Below are 19,892 nucleotides of genomic sequence, written 5' to 3' on the forward strand. Positions count from 1 at the left end.
AATTTCAGAAGTCAAACGTGACTTGTATTCAACTTTTGTTATTGGTATATACTAATACAGCTTTTTCCTTTCTTACAATGTGTATACATTTTTTGGTTCTCTCTCTCTCTCTCTCTCTCTCTCTCTGTATATAAAATGCACATACACATGGCGGTGTCTAATTACTCTATCTATGGAGGGATTGGGGTGAGAGGGACAGATGGAAGGAGGAAAGAGATACCATTAACGGTGTGTTCTGCAGATGTGCTTCCTGTGAGTCAGGCCTTGTAATAGAAGCTTTAGAAGGAAAAAATCCCAAGTACAATTGGTAACATCCATCTGGGATAGGGATTTCTGTTCTGGGAAACGAAAGGAGAGATAAGTAGAAAAGGTTTTCTAAGGCTTTGTAGCAAGGAAGGGTCAGGGGGCAGACTCATTCTCAGACTTGTTAGAATTCAAGTCTCTATGCTCACCTACTTTATAGAATAATAAGATTGCACACAAAGCTGGTTAAAAGCACTGGGGCAATGTGGTTTGACTGCCTGAGACCGCATGGTATGTCCAAGGGAAACTCTAGAATGTCTCTGACAATTCCATTGATAACTCCTTTGCTATGATTTTAATTTTCTTAAACACACACACAAACACACACACACACAACTCACAGGCTTTTGGGAACTGGGAGAACAACATAGCTAAGGTGTTGGGTCAGCTTCCTTCTCATGGCATACAGGCCTCCCACATGTCATTATTTGTTCAAGGTAGAGGACCAGAACTGGTGAAAATCAAATTAGTTCTAGCACAGGCCTGCTTTCATTTTACCTCTGAATTTCTCATTGCTGGAATAAGTGTGGTGTATACTTTAGGCCAATCACGAATAGATCTTCCTTTGAGGCTAAAGCACATGTTACTTTCTATCTAATTTCTGTAAAATCCTCCAATGCCCATGCAGAAATTATAGAGCTCTGATATTCTCATTGCTCATAGTACTTCGGAAAGAGTGCTAAGAGACTGGTGAAAATGTGATGGTGGCATTGGAAACAGACTCTTCTCTTCCCTGTATTCAGGGGATTTTTTTTTATTAAGTAGATAAATTATTTTTCCCTCTTTGAATCAAAGTGCATCTGTAGAGCAGTTTAAGTATAAATACTCTCTATGAATTTATTTTCCATTAACAAGGTTTCAAAGGCTAAACAGGTAGTTTAACAATCAGAAAGGAAAAAACACGCCGTGTACCTTTTTGAGTCCTTCCCCAAGTCCAACAAACATTCTACATAATAGATGTGTAGTTGCGGTGCACTTCTCTGCTCACACATGCTTGATCTTTTTAGAAAGGAAAGCTACAAAGCTCTTCTCTGCTTGTCCGAAAACCTTGAGAAGCTTAGGGGTTTGGGTTGAGATTTTGATGACCGAGTTCTTTGCTTTGAGAGTGTTGATCTTTAATTCAGAATGCCTGTGTCAGGACTGTTTACCCACATGCCAACTACTTGAAACATAAATGCAGCAGAGAAAGTTTGGAAGGACTTGGCCTTGAAAATGTGCCGGGTTTAGAGACCTGTCAAACTTTAGGGGAACATGAAGCTCCCTCTGCTTGTTGACAGGGAGGAGAATGTCTCCTTCGGGGTACATGTTCACCACGGGGCTATATGCAGCCGTAGGGGGTACAGACGTGTGCATGTCAGTGCTCACAGACCAGAGCCCGATTTCTAGGAAGGAAGGAAGAAAGGAGCCAATGTTGGTCCATCAATGTACCATAATGCTTCCTGCCTCCCATGCTCTAGTGCCCTGAGCAGATTTCTCAGGTGTGTTTTCAAGTAAAGACAGCAGAAATGAGTGGCTATGGGCTCAGACTTCAGAAAAGGCAAACACGCTTCTTCATGGACATTAAAAAAGCCAGTTAATTTTTCTAAGCCAATGCTGTTTGAAGTGTGGTCCCTAAACCAGCAGCAGCAGCATTACCTAAGCTTGATGGCATACAAATCCTCAGGCCCTCCCCAGACTTAGTAAATCAGAACCGCTTGGAGTGAGGTCCAGGAATCTGTTTTTAAACAAGCCTTCCAGATAGATTAGATGCCTTGCTAAAATTGTAAATCCACTGCTAAACCTGTTCCTTGATATCTGAAAAAGAAGGGCATTTAAAAAAACAACAACTCATGTGTAAACACCAGGAAGCTCTAAGAATATTATTAATCGATGCATTTAAGTATGTATAATTTTAGGAGGCGAAGGTTTCTTGTAAATAACACATAAAGCACAAACAATAGATGGAAAAAACATATTGAACTTCATGAAAATTAAAAGCATCTATTTATTTAAAAAGACATGACTAAGAAAGTAGCCCACAGACTGGGAGAAAATATAACACCTATATCTAACATATACAAGAAAAGACACTTCATAAAACAAGGTATGGAATGGCCAATCAACCTTAGCAATAGTGTTTAACATAATTTGTTGTCAGGGAAATGCAAATTCAAAACACAATGAGAGACCACTACACACCTATCAGAATGGTTAAAATTTAAAGGACTGAAAATACCAAAAGTTCAGAGGATACCGAGCAACTGGAACTCTCATACAGTACTGGTAGAAGTGGAAAATGCTCCAAATCATTTGAAAAATGATCTGGTGGTTTCCTTTGAAATCACAGAACCTTCTACCTTAAGATACAGCAATTCCAGTCCTAGGTATCTATATCCAAGAGGATTGGAAACATTTACCCACACCTGTTCATAGGTGCTTCTTTATAACAATCCAATGCTGAAAATAACTCAGAAGTCCATCATCAGGAAAATGGGTGAACTCTGATACATTCATAACATGGAACACTTGTCAACAATATAAAGAAACATTCTACTGATAAAGGTAATAACATGCATGATCGCAAACACAGTGTGATGAGTAAAGCCAAACATAAAAAATTATTTTGTGATTTATAGGAAAATATAGAAGAGTCATAACCTATGATGATGGAGAATCAGATCAGTGCTTACTCTGGAGGAAGGTTACCCAGGAAAGATACTGGAGAAATTTCTGGGTAATGGGAGTGTTCTGCATCTTGATAGTCACATATCCATTAAATGGCAAATTCACTAGTCTATTCACTGTATGTAAATTTTGTATGGAAATATATAAAACTTAAGGAAAAAAAGAAACACTTCCATTTTTTGAGTACTTTGTCAAAGCTGCCATTCTGAATATATATTAACTCATTTAAATTCTTGAAAGGACTCTGGGGTTGGCATTATTATACCTAATTTATAGATGCGGAAACTGTTACTGAGAAAACTAAGGTAACTTGCTACAAACCATACTGCTTGGTCACAGAAGCTGAATTCAAGAGTAGGCCCATTTATCTCCAAAACATGTCTTAACACATTAATCATGTTTTCCCTTTGGCATAAGTACCCCTGCTTCCATTCTAATTCCGGATCAAGTGTGAGGCAATAATCGCTGGAAGAGGCTTCCGGAATGGCCAGTGAAGGACAGTGATTATTAAATGATAAATTGTGTATTTTTCTGGTAACTTCAGGAAAAGTAGGTAAAAAATTAATAGCAAGTATGAGTACTGGCCTCGGGGGTCGTTGAGTTAAAGCACTCAGGCACATACAGGTCTGTTTTCTCAGTGTGATCCTTATTATGAAAATCAGAAACTATCAAACATATAAACTAGAAAACACAAAACCATGACTGGCAGAGGCAGTGTCATTTAACCAAGAGCCCCAGAGTGAGACCACACCGATTCAGGGCAGGCTGCTCCACATTCTGGATGTATGACCAAATGGCAAGTCACTGAACTGCTCCCAGCCTCAGCTTCTTCATTTGTAGGATGGAGGTGATTCTCATGCCTGCTTAATATACTTAAAGTGAGGATTACATACAATTGTCAAGTGCTAGTATGGGCTGGTTCCTTATAATCCCTGTAAAAATATTAAGCTGCTATTTTTGGTTTTGGAGATCTTATGAGTGGTGACACTCCTAAGCAAGAGAATGACATGATACTCTGTTTTATGTGCCGTCTCTGAGTCACTGTGTGTATCTATGCGTTCACTTAACTTCAGCCGAAAGCAAAGTACTGTAGTTTTCTGAAAACTGTATCACTTTTATTACAAGAATTTGGAGACTCTGAAACAAGTTGCCCTTGTGGCCAAAAAAAAAAAAATGCTTCTAATATGTCAGAAATTGCATTGAGGAAAAACTGGGGAGGGAGGTGGTAGATGAGGGTAAAGGGGATCCAGTACATGGTGATGGCAGGAGAACTGACTCTGGGTGGTGAACACACAATGGGATTTATAGATGATGTATTACAGAATTGTACACCTGAAATCTATGTAACTTTGCCAAAATTGTCACCCCAATAAACTTTAATTAAAAAAAAGAAAAACTGTCATTAAATGTAGATGTTAAATTTTATCTGAGCAGAGTGATTGAAAAAGAGCCTGAAACTACTTAGCACATTTAATGGATATCAACAAGGTTAATTATCTTGAGAAGGGACCCTGAGAAGCTAAATCCCTTTATGCACCTCTCCGATTTGTGATACTGTCATATTAGTTTTCAAGAGACTTGGGCATACGTCTGTATTGTAGCTGTGCTTTTTAAAGTCTCAGTTTCCATACTAAAGTTTAGAAGCCAGAGATACTGCAAATATGTGCATGTTAACAGTACTTTTCCTATGAAGTACAAATGAGTCTATTACGAACCTGCTGTATAAGAAAATCTCTCCACCCGTCCAAAAATGTTATTAAAGGGAAACTGCTTTTGAGGATAGTTTTTGTCATTGTTTCTGATTGTCACCACTAACAGGTGTGGGACGGTGGGTGGCTCAGGAGAAGAGGCCTTCAGATAATGTCCAAGGGATGTATGTGTGTTATACAAATGCGTATTTGCCTCTTTGGGATCCTTCTCATCGATAGTCTTGTGCCAGTTTTGTGCAAGTGTTAGTGTTCATGTGCTTGTCTGTTTCCTCTGGTTGTGGAACGGATGGTTTTCTATTTTCTTTGCCTCCCAGCACATCAGCAGAACTGTGGGGCTAACTTATCAAGTCTTGTGACGATCCTTGTCTTACAGTTTTCTTCAGCCTTCACTGAATATCCTCTGAAATTCATCATGCATTGAAATTTCATCTCAGATAATAAATATCTCAGTGTCAAACATGAAAGCATCAGCAGAACCGCTTTCTTTTGAAAGGAAAAGAATCTTGCTGGGAAATCCCAACAAGAGGGTCGCTTTCCACAGCTGGCTTTGTTTGTTTCTTTATTCAGTCGGGATATGCTGAGCGCCTATTCTGAGCTAGGGGTTGTACCAGATCTGCTCCTTGACATCTTTGACAACAATTGACTTCTGGGTTTCAATTTCCTGGTATGTAAAATGGGAGTTTGGAACAGGTAAGCCTTAGGATAGTCTATATTTCAGCAAATAGTGTTTCATTTAACTTCAAATAAACTAGCAATTAATGGTGATACCGCACAATTTTGTAGGCATGTTGGACCATTATCTGTAAGTATCCGTTCAAACGTGGAATATGCAGGTCCAAACAGATTGAGCTAAACAAATGGTAACATTTCTATACAAGACTTCTGGTTCAATTTTAGCACTTACTCTATATCATGAGATTGTAGAATACCATTCAGAAAGTCTTATTTGGCATATAGCCTAATTTTCCCTTCTAAATAGTCTAGAGGTCTATTTTTTTTTTCTACCTGTAATGGTAGCTCTTATGAGGTTATTACATTTCACAGATGGGAAACTGAGGAAGTGAGAAGTTAAGTAAGTGTGTTAAGGCTACCGTGAAGAAACTTCAGTTTGGTGGTTGGGCCCTTAAAATGCATGTAAAAGGCTGGACTCTAGTCACAGAATTTTCTGTCCTGTGCTAAAGCATACCTGCTAGAGGATACCTGCTTCAATGCTCTTTGACTCTGCTTCTGAATGTGGTAGCACCCTTTTTGTCTTTATCTTTTGTTTCTAACTCAAACAGCTACCATTTTAAGCAGTCTCCTTTTGACACTTACTGAAGATTTGTTTCTCCCCTTGAGCGTTATGTTTTGCAGTCTGCTTGTTTACTTGGGTTGAATTTTACCCAAGGCCTTTGAAACTAAAAAAGAAAAAAAATATCTGACTTGCTGTTGTGTTCAAAAATGTTGTACAGATTTAGTTCTTATTTGCCAGGTTAAAGCGCGCGCGCGCGCACACACACACACACACACACACACACACACTGTCACTACTACCGTCGATGACGGTGACAAAATGGCCATTTTAAATTCTCCTGCAATTTGACATATGTGGTTTTCATAACGAGGCAAGTATAATATAGGTTAAAAATCTGTGTACTGCAAATTATGTCTACAAATGATCTCCTCAGGAAGATTTACTCTTTAACTTGCTTATTATACTCTACTTTGCTACTAAACCTACCTCCACTTTGCCATTTCTTTTTTGTGACACTTTTTCAAATATTCACCCCAGCATTTTCCTCATCTCCAGAATATAATTCCTTCCTTGAGAGATTATGGGTCTTATATATGTATTAGAATTTTGAGAAGGTTTAACAAGCTACCGGGCTTGAACCATTAGACTTCAGAAGCCCAGAAGCACTGCTTTAACATTTTACCACATATGGAATGTCTGAAGAGTGGTTTCTGTCGTTTGAACTTTACACACACACACGCGCGCGTGCACACACACACACACACACATACACACACACACCACTGTAAATCATGTCCCTGGAGATTTTTCAGGTTTTAAAACAATCTCTTAAGAGACCATTTTAAAAATATTTTAGATTCCTGAAAAATGGATTTGGTGGTATAGCTCTCCTGATTGTGTTTTCTGACAGGTGTTATCTTATCTACAGATAACATTTTGATGTTATTATTGTTTATCTAACAAAGAATATAGAAAAGTCTGGTGAAAAATTTATTTGTAATTATAATAAAATTGATCAAAGCTCCCTTCCCGAGAAACAGAAATATAACGCATTTGTTGTGGTCACTAATTTTCCGACATCTTTCTTCAGTCACAATACATTCTATCATTTTCTGTAATGAAACCATGGAATTTCTTTGGAGAAAAAGATGACTACCTGTAAATACACGTGGTCAATATACAATTTCAGGGTGTGCTTGGATCCACTTAAGTCCATCCATGGATTAAAAGTCAGGAACCCTTTCTGTAGAGCTGTAGATAACATTGTGACCCTTATTTTAAGTAAGTTTGTGACTCTAAGCTTATTCTCTCTTTAGAAGATAAAATACACACATAAAATAGGAAGACAGTTCAAGGTTCCATATATGCAGGTATGTGACTTATAGGAGAAATCATAATCGTAGAGAATAACCAAAAATAACTGTTGGTATTTAATGATGTCCAAGGCATTTCTATCAGAGATTTTACATGGAGCTATGGGATTGAACTCAAGCAAATGTTTCTACTTCCTTCTATATAGTTAATGGTTGAACCCCACAGGGTGAGAAGAATGGGAGGGATAGCAACAATAGATAATAGATAATAGTAGATAATATTTCAAAATATCTTTAGAAGATATATAAAGGAAATATAATCTTTTGATATATAAAACATAGCCCAGTAAAGACATCAGAGAAAACCATTCACTTGAGGCTCTAAAACTGGGAAAATTCTGGGCGTAAAGAAGGAACAAAAAGAAAGGATTAATTGAAAGTCTACCTGTGGTGTGAGTGGTGGTTTTTCCTTTTCTCCATTGCTTCTCATTAACAAAGCTGATAAGAACTCTGTTATCAGCTGGGTGTTAACCCCCACCCAGCAAAAAGCTGAAAGGCTCTTTTCTGAGGACACTGAGTGAATTTCCTAAGGGAAGAATTAGAACTCTCAATTAATGTATGTCCAAGTAAGGTCCCTCCCTTATGTTCCAGGGCATCCCAAGCTTGAGATTAGTTTTCTCCTTGTCCATCCTTGAGGCCAGCCAGCCAGTGTTCCAGCTCCATCACACCCACAGAGCCCCCAGCCAGGCAGCCATCATACTCATCAGTGGAAACTGGGGTAAGACAGATCTGAATGTAAGAGTGTTATATATTGTATACATTTAAGTCCTCTCGATTCAACTACATATGATTAACAAGAACATTGAGCAAAATGATCTAAGTATCTGTCATTTTACTCAACATGTTCTAGACAAACAGTAAAATGGGAGACATAAATTGGCTAATTTAGTAGATCTCAGTTCCTTCATGCTTTTCTTAGTGTGACCACCTCACTGTATTGAATGGAATTTGACTATTGGAAGATGTTTGGTATGACAATAGATTAAAAAATACATAAAGTAATTCATATGGTGTTCTATTTGATTTGTGCCCTAGAGGAAGATCTTTGTGATGTATTTATTATGAAATACTGAACACTTTTCTACTAATATTTTAAAGGTCATTTTCAACATTCATGAATTTTGCCTCAGATGTGGATGGTTCCATATCCTAACCCTTATATAAGATGACACTATAAAATACCGGAATAAATTTTACCTACAATAAAAGAGTTACCTCACTCTCCGCATTCATTTTTATAATCAACTTTCCTGAGATAACAGATTTGCATAGTTTGAATTTTGACAAATGTATACACTGCCACAATCAAAATACAAGACATTACTAGTAAGTACAGTAAGTCTGGATATTTTTCTTCTCTGTCTGAGGCAGTCTTCTGTCTCTTTTGCTAGTTTCTATACATGGTCTTATAGGGTATATTTTATTGTCTCTGGCTTCTTTCACTCAGCATATTGGTTTTGAGATTCATCCATGTCCTTGTGTGTATTTGGTAGATTATTCACTATTATTTCTCATCAGGATCATTGTATAACTATGTCATAATTTTTCATTCTTCTTTTGGTGGACATCTGGACCACCAGATATTCCAAACTGGGGATGTTAACAATCATGTTATTGTGAACGCTTGTCAACAAATCTTTGTGTAAACATAAATTTTAATTTCTCTGGGTTAAATATTGAGGAGTGGAATTGTTGTGTCATAGGATAGGTGTATATTTACTTTTATAAGTAATAACGCACTGATTCTCCAATGTCGTTCTCTCTCACTTTATCCTCTCACAAGTGCATAGAGGTCCAATTGTTCTGTCTGCCTGCTAACAGTTGTATTGTTCACCTTGTTAATATTAATCATTCTAATTGATGTGAAGTGGCATCTCTTGTTTTGATTTGCATTTCCCTGTTGGCTAATGTTAAGCACTTTTGCTTGTGCTTATTGGTCATTTGTGTATCTTTTGAAAATAGTCCATTCAAGAATGGTCTTTTGTCCAATTTTTACTGGGTTATCTTTTAAATTACTGAGTTGTAGGAGCTCTTTCAATATTCTGGATATAAGTTCTGTGTTTTTTAAATATATATTACAGATAAGCTCTTCAAGTCAGTTACTTGATTTTTCATTTTCTTAATGGTGTCTTCTAAAAGAAAGAAGTTTTTAATTTTGATGAAGTCAACTTTATTCACATTTTCATTTTATGGTCTGTACTTTTGTGACCTACTTAAGAAATCTTTGCCTGACTCAAAATCACAAAATATTCTCCTAAATTTTATTTAGATATTTTATAGCTCTAGCTTTTACATTTAGGACTGTGAAATTTATTTTTGCATTTAGAGATTTTCTAGTTTCAAATGCAACACAATTGCTTACAGGTTCATTGTAAGTTTGGCTAATTTTCCCTAGTCTAAGCAAAGGCCATCCTTCTCTGGCCTTCTCTGGCTCTGCTACCCCACCTCCAACTTTAGCAACTGCCCTCAAGTATGAAATCATCCTCAAGTTTAATTCTTTCAGATTTCTTTGAACCTACAGCTCTTGAATGTCTTTTTAAAAATTTTTATTAAATTTATTGTGTGGGTGACATTGGTTAGTAAAATTACATAGGTTTCAAGTGTACAGTTTGGGAATACACCATCTGTATATCATATTGTGTGTTCACCGCCCAGTCAGTCTTCCTTCCATCACCGTGTATTTGACGCTCTTTATACTCTTCTACTATCCTCCGTCAGCTCCTTACTCTATGGTAACCACTAAACTGTTGTCTGTGTCTATGAGTTTTTGTTTGTCTTGTTCATTTGTTGCTTTCAGTTTTATATACCACATATGAGTGAAATCATGTGGTTCTGACTTTTTCTGCCTGACTTGCTTCGCTTAGCATGATAATCTCAAGATCCATCCATGTTATCGCAAATGGCAGTATTTCATCTTTTCTTACGGTCAAGTAATATTCCATTGTATACGTACCATATCTTTTTTATCGAAGGGCACTTCAGTTGTTTCCATGTCTGAGCCACTGTAAATAATGCTGCAGTGAACATAGGGGTGCATATATCTTTACAGATAAATGTTTTCAGATTTTGGGGGTAGATACCTAGGAGAGGGATTGCTGGGTCATACAGTAAATCTATTTCTAATTTTTTGAGGAACCTCCATTTCATCTTCCATAGTGGTTGCACCAAAGGAACTCTTATACACTGCCAATGGGAATGTAAATCAATGTCTTTTTTTTTTAAGGTATGTATTAGTTTTATCTGGCTGGTTCTTATAGTTTTAGCAGGAGTGACATTTGTTCATATTCTTCTACATCCTTACCATAAATAAACTTTCATTCCTCCATTCTTAAATAAAAAATTGATAATCAGACTTGTGAAGAAAACCAGGTACATAGGAGAGAAAAAAATAATCATGAAAGAAAGACAAATACTACCAATAAATTTTGTGTAACAATTGCAAAAATAGATAATGTGAGAGAGGAGTGTATTTAAAACCCTCTTATTAGTATTCTTTTTTATTTATTTTTTATTGGGGAATAGTGTGTTTCTCCAGGGCTCATCAGCTCCAAGTCGTTGTCCTTCAATCTAATTGTGGAGGGCGCAGCTCACTAGCCCATGTGGGAATTGAACCAGCAACCCCGTTGTTCAGAGCTCATGCTCTAACCAACTGAGCCATCTGGCCGCCCCCCTCTTATTAGTATTCTTGATAATAGTAAAAAAGGTAATCCATCCATCAGCGCCATGCTTTAACCAACTGAGCTAACCAGCTACCCAGGTAATCCATCCATAAAACAAGTACAGAACAGTATAAAAAAGAAAAAATAAGAAATGTCTCTTGTAAATTAAATATTTTTTAATTAATGAAAGGGTTTTACAATAAAGTATAAAATTCCTAGAACATATTTAGTAAAGAGGATATTTAGTAGAAATAAAAAAGGTCAAAAATACTAGATCAATACAGAGGTCCTTAATCCCATTTAAAAGACCTCCAGAGACACCAGATAAATTTGGGGAGTGGGGGTATTTGATAATCAAAAAAATTAAAAAATATTATTTAAGGGAGACAACAGGTGGAACTTACACATCCTGAGACAATTGATATAAATAGGAAGTAAAGAAATGTTCCTCATATATCAGTTTTAATTTTCAAAATTCTATAAGAAAAGGATTGAAAGAAAGCTCTGGAAGGGGGACTAGAAAACCTCATACAAAAGAAAATATGTTTGAACTGGTATCAAACTTTTCATTAGCGACACTAGAGTCAAGAAGGCAGTGGATCAGTTTCTTGTATTTCCTGAGGAAAAACTATTTTGAGCCTAAAATTCTGTTCTAAGCCAAACTCTAAGTCAGAACAAGATAAAGGGATTTTAGAGCACCAAGATATCTGGACTGCTCATAATCCTTTCTGAGTATATCCCTGCAAATTGAGAATGAAATTCTGGAAGGAATTGTTAAAGATACCAAGAAATGGTGAAACTAATGAAGAGCCCCTCAAAAAAATCAAAGATATTGTAATAGGGGCAGACAAGTGGGCTCGTTGCCCGCCATGCAACAGAAATCCCGAAATCCCAACACCTTTTACAGAGAAAAGGGATTTATTGTAAGGCTGCCGGACAAAGAAACAGGAGGCAAAGCTCTGACCTATTTTCTTGAACAAGGGCTTCAGACAAATTTTAAGAAGAGAGGGTAAAAAGAGTTTATACATCTTCATAAATTTTAATTTGGGAGGGTCTGTTTGGATAGTTCTGGAATTTAGCCAAATAAGGTATGGGGATAAAAACAAAAAAATACAAAGGAATTCCAATCTGGCAGCGTTTGATTGGTCAGTCCTATATGTATTCATTTTGGTTCGGGCACCAGATCTTTTTTCTAATGGACCCCTTGCTTTTTAAAGGCTCTGGGTGACAACAGCAGCATCTCTATTACTTGAGTTCTGTGAATCTTGGTTCCACTGTGCTCTCTAGGTCAGTTCAGGGTCATTTGGCCACACACTGTGCCTGCTCAAGCCTCTGGGACCAGTTGAATCCGGCTTTGTCTGGTTTCCAAAGCATGGTGAGGAGGTCTGCTGTTATCTCCTGAAAGACACTTAAAACAAAACAAAACAAAACAAAAAAATCCCCAAATCAAACAAACAAAAAAATTAGAGAGAACAACAACAAAAAATTAGGGTCTGCTTCAGTATTAGGGCTGGTTTTCATACTAGCTGTTCAGCAGTTCTAAAAAGTGTTTGGTTAAAATTTGAAGTCCAAGGATTCTAAGAAGGATATCATCAAGAAGAAAAACAGAGCAGATTCCTGCCAATAGAGACTTTTGCCAGTCAGCCAAGCAGTGCGATGTGAAGAAAGCATGTGCATCTTCTCTAAAAAAGAGAAAAGGCAGACAGTTAGAAACCATGCATTCAACAAGAACAACGATCTGTCTAAGGAAGCCATGGTCCAAATAAGCATAACAAAAAATAATCTATTTGACTTTTGTGGTTTAGGGGTTATGACATTGAATCCCAAGAGAAATAAGTGGCATCTTAGTCTGCTACCTGGCTCACCAATGAACAGTTTATATCATCATAATAAACTCTTTTTTCCAACTTTAGAATCCGCCTATAAAGCAAACACATAAGCAAGTTACCAAATATTATAAACTTTGACAGTGAAAGTGGGGCAGATCACGGAAGATACAGAGTCAAGAGAAGAAGAGCTGAAGGAAAGGTGGAAGCGTGACTACTTTAACAAATGGGAAGATGAAAATTTTTGCCTGAGGTTAATGAAACAAGACAAAATTTTAGGTATATTACTTAAAGTTACAAATATAACCACAGAAGAATAAAATAAAGTTGGAAAAGGAAGGAGTAAGCTAAATCCTTATATTTTATAAGAGAGAGTTAATAGTTAATATCATAAAAAGGTGAATTATGAGACTAATATAAGTCTAAAAAGGAGAGTTAGTGAGATTACCTCTAGAGAATTTATCATCGACCCAGTTAAATATGGTTGGTTACTTCTGGGAAGTCCAGGTTGGGAGAGTGAGGAACTGAACTATTGTGTTTCAACATACTTTATGTTTTGCTCTGTACTTTAAAAACATTGAAAAGAAGAAATCCACTCAGATTCCCAGGTCAATGCTTACTTATCCTGAGACTCCCTTTGTCAAAGTATATATAATATTCAAAAAGTATAAACATGACTCCCGTTCAAGTATATAAGTAATATATGTCAAAGGTTTTATTCAACTTATGAATGAATGAGAATAATAGGAAGGTAGAAAAGCTGAATAAAAGAGCATTTAAAGGAACAAAGTATTTGTAGTCTACCATAAAAGGTATTTGGAAATGAATTGGTTAGTCATACAGAAAAATCAAAGGGTAACCTTGAGATTATCTTTTACAGGCCTCTAGTCTTTGTTAACAAGTATCTTCTCAAAGTCAACTCTAATGAAATAGTAAATACCAAAGTCAAACACTGGTGAATTCTCCTGAAGGATCAAGGATTCCTTGAGTGAGATTATTGAACAATGTGCAAGTCTAATTTTGACAGTACACATTTCATTCTCTTGATCACGCCAAGTTTTCGGTAACTTTTGTTTCTAAAAACGTTCAAATAATGATCGCATGAAAGTTTCAATGATCCTATCAACATGATTTTCTCTTGCCTTGTCTCCATAGCATACATCTATTACAGCAGTAACAACATTTTAAAATTGTTTAATTGTTCTTTTAAAATCGTTAATTGCTTGCTTTACTCCCTTACTAGAAAGCAAGCTTTCTGTGCACAGGCCTGTTACATGGTAAGATATTTGTTGAACTAACGATTTAACTTTGAAAAGTTGTGGGTTGTTTTTATGATGCAGAGATAGGAAATTAGAGATGAGAACACAGGAGAAGGATCAGTAAATGAATAGCTAGAAGGGAATGACTTAAATTTCCTACAAAGTCTGTTGATGTGGCAATTTGCAAGTTGTCCAATGAATAGCTGGGAGACTGTCATTAATGTAGCTACATTCAGATGTTAAAGGAAATAGAATTCATATAGAAGTACTGCCAGGTTAAATGACTTATTGAAGTTTCATCTCTTTGATCTTTTGTAAATCTCTCTTCTTAATGCCCAGCATACTTCTGAATGAAACAAAAGGGAAGAGTTCAGGGAGAAAATGTACTCCTATTTATTTCATACCTGGGGCTAGGAAATGGTGCCACTTGCACTTTCTTAAAATCCATAATCATTAACTCTTTTTTTTCCTGCTGCTAGAATGGGCCTTCTCCCCCACACACTGTATGCAAACATAGCCTCTGGAAACTGGGATGCCTTTCAAAGAATGCTTAGTTTGGTCCAGCCTCAAGAGTCTAAAAGGCTCTGACCAATCAGGAGAAGACGTTTAGTAGTCCTGGCAGCTCTTTGATACCTATATTTTTATCTCTTCCTACCATATGTCTTTCTGCTCCCCTCCCCCCGCAAAAGAACATATCAAAGGTCTTTATTTGCAGCAGTTTAAAACGGATTGCTGTTCATATGACTGGAGCAAGGTCTTTCAAGTTAACTTAGAGTATACTCTGATAAACACGCTCAGTCATGTGTTGGATGTTACCGTTCAGATGCTTTCGTGTTATCTCCAGATGCCAGAGCCTGTGATGGCTCCTCGGCTGTCCTTTCCCAGTCACGGGCAGCCTTCGTGATGCCCACCAATTTAGTCCTTGAATTTAGTCCTGAAGTTCAATTTAGTCCTTTGAACTCGTCCCCATCTGGAGTTTGACCACTAACTGGTTCTACACTGGAAGTCAAGCACTATAGTTTCTGTAGGTCTCGTGAAGGGACCGGAAATATGGTGGGATGACAAGGGCAGCGACCTTGAGGAATGGGGGGGGGGTCCATGCCCAGGCGCGAAGAGGGTGGCACCACTCAGCTCCAGCTGGTGGTTTCTGGAAACTTAAGTGAACCTGTAGTTCCCATGACTATCTTTCACGAGATGCTGGAAATGCATATTTTTATACACAATCACCTGATTTTCAGAATGGTCCATGGACTAGATGACATGCACTGGCAGGGTCTGTTCGCTGGGGAGCCAGTTTACCACCCAAGCCTAGGCCTTGAAAACAAGGGCCTTTTCAGCCGCTCAGTTGGTCTCCCTGCAAACATCTCTGTTCTCCAATCTGTTCTCCACACTGCAGCTACAGTAATCTTTTTAAGATGCAGACCTCATCATGTCTTTTCTCTGTTGAAAACCCTTCAGTAGCTTCCTGTTAGAGCTAAGGTAAAGGCCAGGGGCTTAATTATGGTTGTGAGACTCTTCCTGGTCTGTAGGGTTACACCCCTGCTACCACACTTCATTCTTTCTGCCCCCATTCCATGGCTCCTGTGGTTCCTCTAAACCATTACAAAGCGCCTCCCGCCTCGGCCAGTGCTAGCCTGCCACTTGGGATGCGTTTCTACCCCTGCCTTGCATAGATGCTCATCATTTCGGGAACTTTTGTACACCCTTTAAGGCTCAGCTATGCTGCAGAGGCCCTCCTTACCCGCACCACTGGCCTGGTTTCCTTTTTATGTGCAGTCTGGTCCTCCCACATAATGTTCCTCAGACCCTAGATTACAACCATAATTTTCTATTGGACAGTAGTTTTCCTTACTGGACAGCACAGCTCTTGTCCTGCTCAATGGTTTATCCTCACCGGATCCAATGTCACATACATAGCATAGATTTTAGTCAACATGCGTTAATTTGGCATTTCGTTCACATTGTCTTCAGTAAGCATGGAATACCGTAAGGATGTAGGATTTCAGAAGAGGAGACATTGTGGCTTCCCCGTAGTGTGATCTCTAGACTGATGTTTTTTCTCTCTGTCTGTGAAAATCCCAGATTTTGAGGGGAGGCAGTTTCATGCAGAGGTTTTGCTTTTTCTAATAATGAACTTGTTTTGCTTTCTGAAAGATAGGTCATTAATTGTTGCCTACTTTTCTTGAAAGGCTCTCACTGGTCTTTAATTTGTGTGTGTAATTGTGAAATAGTGAAGAAGAACTGAGAGGTTCTCTCGAAAACTGAAATACAGTCTAATGTCATGTAGCCTAGTGGTTGAAAACCTCTGTACCTCAAAGGCTCTTAACAAAACTGCAATAGAAAAATACGATGCCTTCACTGGGTAAACATTTTTTGAAAAGGAAAACATCCAACATTTCATTACTCTGCACTTCAGCTAAGAACAGAGAAGACCACAAAGCATTCAGTAACACAATCATATAAATCTAGATGCAATGAAGACAGCCAGTGGGCATAGAAGGGGACCCAGAGAGAGAGGCTGAGAGATAAATATAAGAAATTCCTACTTACTTCTTTTTTATTCCCTCCCACGAGTGATACAGAAGATGAAGCGTCAAGTCCTGACAACTTCAAATATTGTTTACTGAGAACATCATGGGATAGAGAGGTGAACCAATGAGGAAATAGCCTAAATGCACACGGTAGTTCCTTCGCATAAGTTGGGACTGTACATATGAATCATTCAAATCACATGTCCAGTGCAGTAGCCATTGGCCACATGCGGCTATCCAGCACTAGAAATGTACATGACAAGTCCAAATGGAGGTATGCTATACATGTAAAATGCACATAACATTTTCAAGATTTAGTGAAAAAAAATATATATATATACAATATTGCTAATAATTTTAACAGCTTTATTGAGATATAATTGACATATTGTACTATTTGCCTATTCCTAATATGTTAACTATTGATTACATGTTGAAATGGTAGTATTTTTGACATCAGCTTAGAATATATTATTAAAACTAGTTTCACCTTTTATATTTACGTTGTATCATGGCTGCTTCAAAATTCAAGATAAAATATGTGTCTCTTGTAATTCTGTTAGACAGTACTGACTTAGATAATGGCTTGCTAGTATGTGACTTGTTGCAGAGAATGCAATCAAAATACCATCTGACCAGTTAATACATATACTTTTCTAAATTAGAAATTCTGTGGCTGTGCTTATCTTCTACTATTCATCAAAAATGTTTCAGAAGGTAGCTTTCTCTCTCTGAGATAGTTGGAAAATGATCTTGGTGGGTTTTGATCAGTAAAAGTAGGAGAAGGAAAATGATATAATCTCCACTGTCCAGAGATGATGAATCTCACTGGGTATAAACACAGGTCCCCATGTATTTATGTCAGTTAATTTTTCCTCGGTGATCATAGCTAAGCGGCTGTATTGTCTTCTTCAAATATTTCAAATTATTGTCCCCCTAGCCTTGATGTAGTACACCTTTGTATTCACTCGTGAACTGAAATGTTTCATTCTTGCCACAAAGTCATACATGGATAACCTCTTAAAGAAATGATCATAGTAAAGTGAGTCAAAAAATGTGTGTGTGTTTGTTTTTTTTTTCCTGGCAAAAGCAGGACTTCTGTTCCCTTATCAATGCTACTGTGTACAGGAATCCAGGCTGTGATTGGGTTTTTTATGTGGGCCTTGGTTTTCTATAACTGTTTTAAAAGTGCATTTACATTTCCTTTTACTATCCCCATGAAGGAAAGTAATTAGTAATCCAGTCTTCAAGAAAATAAGTAAACACCACTGGCATCCTTTAACGATCCAAACGTTCCTGAAATTCTGCTCCTTAAGGAAATGAAATTTTTATTTCCTTATGCTTCATGGGATCTTTGTATTGAATAGACTGAGGGCACACTAGTGGGCGACCTTGGCCATGTCTTGCTGATATTTTTCAAGGAGAGGCATTTGTACATTTGGATGTCCAGCCTTCCCCTCAACTAATTAAACGCCTCAACTAATTAAACCAGTCCCTGAGCTAAGTCCCATGCATCGGTATTTTCTTAGCTCCTCTGAGTGCTTCCAGTGTGCAGCCAAGTTGGAGAACCACAGCCTAGAGAGCTACCTAGTGCCATTGTATCAAACACTCGGAAAACAGAAAAACACTTTTTACACATGAAATGTTACCCAGAACCTCTCCATGAAAGCTGTGCTGCTCTCTAAAGCAAAGCTGGGTCTGAAGCCCACCCACTGGGCCTGCCCTTGGGTCCCTGGAGGGCTCTGTGAAACCACAGGACTCCTCAAAGCAATGATTGAAAGCCACTGAACCAATGCAATCCTCACTTGATGGGCTCAGAGCTGTTCGGTGATTTGCCCAAGGACAGTCATTTGCTCCTGCCTTCATTCTCCCTCTCCCAGGTCCAGCCCCACTTCCCCTGCTCCAGCTGGGGATTGCAGCTAGTTAGGAGCGGAAACGTAATTCACCCCTCATGTCTTGAATTGGAGTGGTGATCTCGCGTCTCCTCACCACCTTCACCTTAGATCCCAAAGCCCTTGGAGGCAGTGAGAAACACAGAACTCCCCAAGCACCAAGGGTTGTTGGTTGACTGAATAAACAATGTCTGACAAATACATATGCTGCTATTATTTTTCATAAGTATGCAGATGCCACTGTGATTAATGGAAAATAAATTCATTTCAAAGTGATAATGTCCACATACCAGCTTTTTGTCATTATGCATTTTATCAATCAATAACGGCAATATTAAGAACCCTTACTGAGCATTTACTATGTGCCGGATGCTGTGTCTAGTGCTTCATGTGAGTATTCAAGCATCATAAGAACTGTAGGAACCAAGGATTATTAATTCTGTGCATGTGAGAAACAGAGAAGCAAAGAGGTCAAGTGACTGGATCATTTCTGTGTAACTAAGGCTGTGTAACTCTAAAACTTTGCCCTTAATCACTCACTCCATATGGCTGCCTCTCAACTAATAACTTATGGGAATATTTTTTCAGTCACTTTTTCTTTTTAAAGGGATCTTTTCAAGAAGGCTGAACCTCCCTACTCTGTAACATGCTACTCCTGGTTTCTTAGTGAGCTCTGGACATAGCTCAGCTCTCCTGTTAATGAATATTAATGAAGTGGCTACAAATCCAATGTCTACAGGGACAGGGTGGGGGACGCTAATGAGTAAAATGGGTTGGTTAGTTCGCATTTTAAGCATTTATGAAAAGTCTGTATGATCCTATTTTTCTGAAACATGATGCCAAGACCTCCTCCTTTTGTTAGAAATGTAGCTACCAAAACGTTTCTCTACTACCGTGTTTCCCTGAAAATAAGATTTAGCCAGACAATCAGTTCTAATACGTCTTTTAGAGCAAAAATTAATATAAAACCCAGTCTTATATTATAACCTGGTATTATATTATATTATATTTATTATATTAATTACATAAGACCCGGTCTTATATTATAGTAAAATAAGCCCGGGTCTTATATTAATTTTTGCTCCAAAAGACACATTAGAGTTGATTGTTCAGCTAGGTCTTATTTTCGGGGAAACACGATATTGAAAAACAAAAACAAAAGAAAGCTACCAAGAGCAAGGCAGTAAATGACTATAGACGTTAGACTTTAGTGTCGGTGAGACAGTAGAGAAAGGTGGGGTCTGGGTAGCCTGGAACATACATGTTCCCTCTAAATGGGACAGCCAGTAGTTCAGCTCTAAAAGATTATAGGTGGTCTCGTGTTTCCAGACCTTTAGTGTTTTTCAGGAGAATCTAGAAAATTGGATTTTTATGAAAAATATTTCAAGTTTCCAAAGTTGACTTAAATGATATAAAAACACTGCAAGAGGCCAAACGAATTA

At 37.8% G+C, this 19,892-nt stretch overlaps 1 protein-coding gene across 1 annotated transcript in view; it reads left to right on the top strand.

Moving 5' to 3' along the window:
* The window catches only part of SGCD (sarcoglycan delta), an 832,261-nt gene that overhangs the window by 333,375 nt on the left and 478,994 nt on the right, over positions 1 to 19,892 (top strand). The gene's annotated exons all lie outside the window — the stretch shown is intronic.

The sequence above is a fragment of the Rhinolophus ferrumequinum genome, chromosome 24 (assembly GCF_004115265.2).
Source record: "Rhinolophus ferrumequinum isolate MPI-CBG mRhiFer1 chromosome 24, mRhiFer1_v1.p, whole genome shotgun sequence".
In the NCBI taxonomy this organism is placed as follows: domain Eukaryota; kingdom Metazoa; phylum Chordata; class Mammalia; order Chiroptera; family Rhinolophidae; genus Rhinolophus; species Rhinolophus ferrumequinum.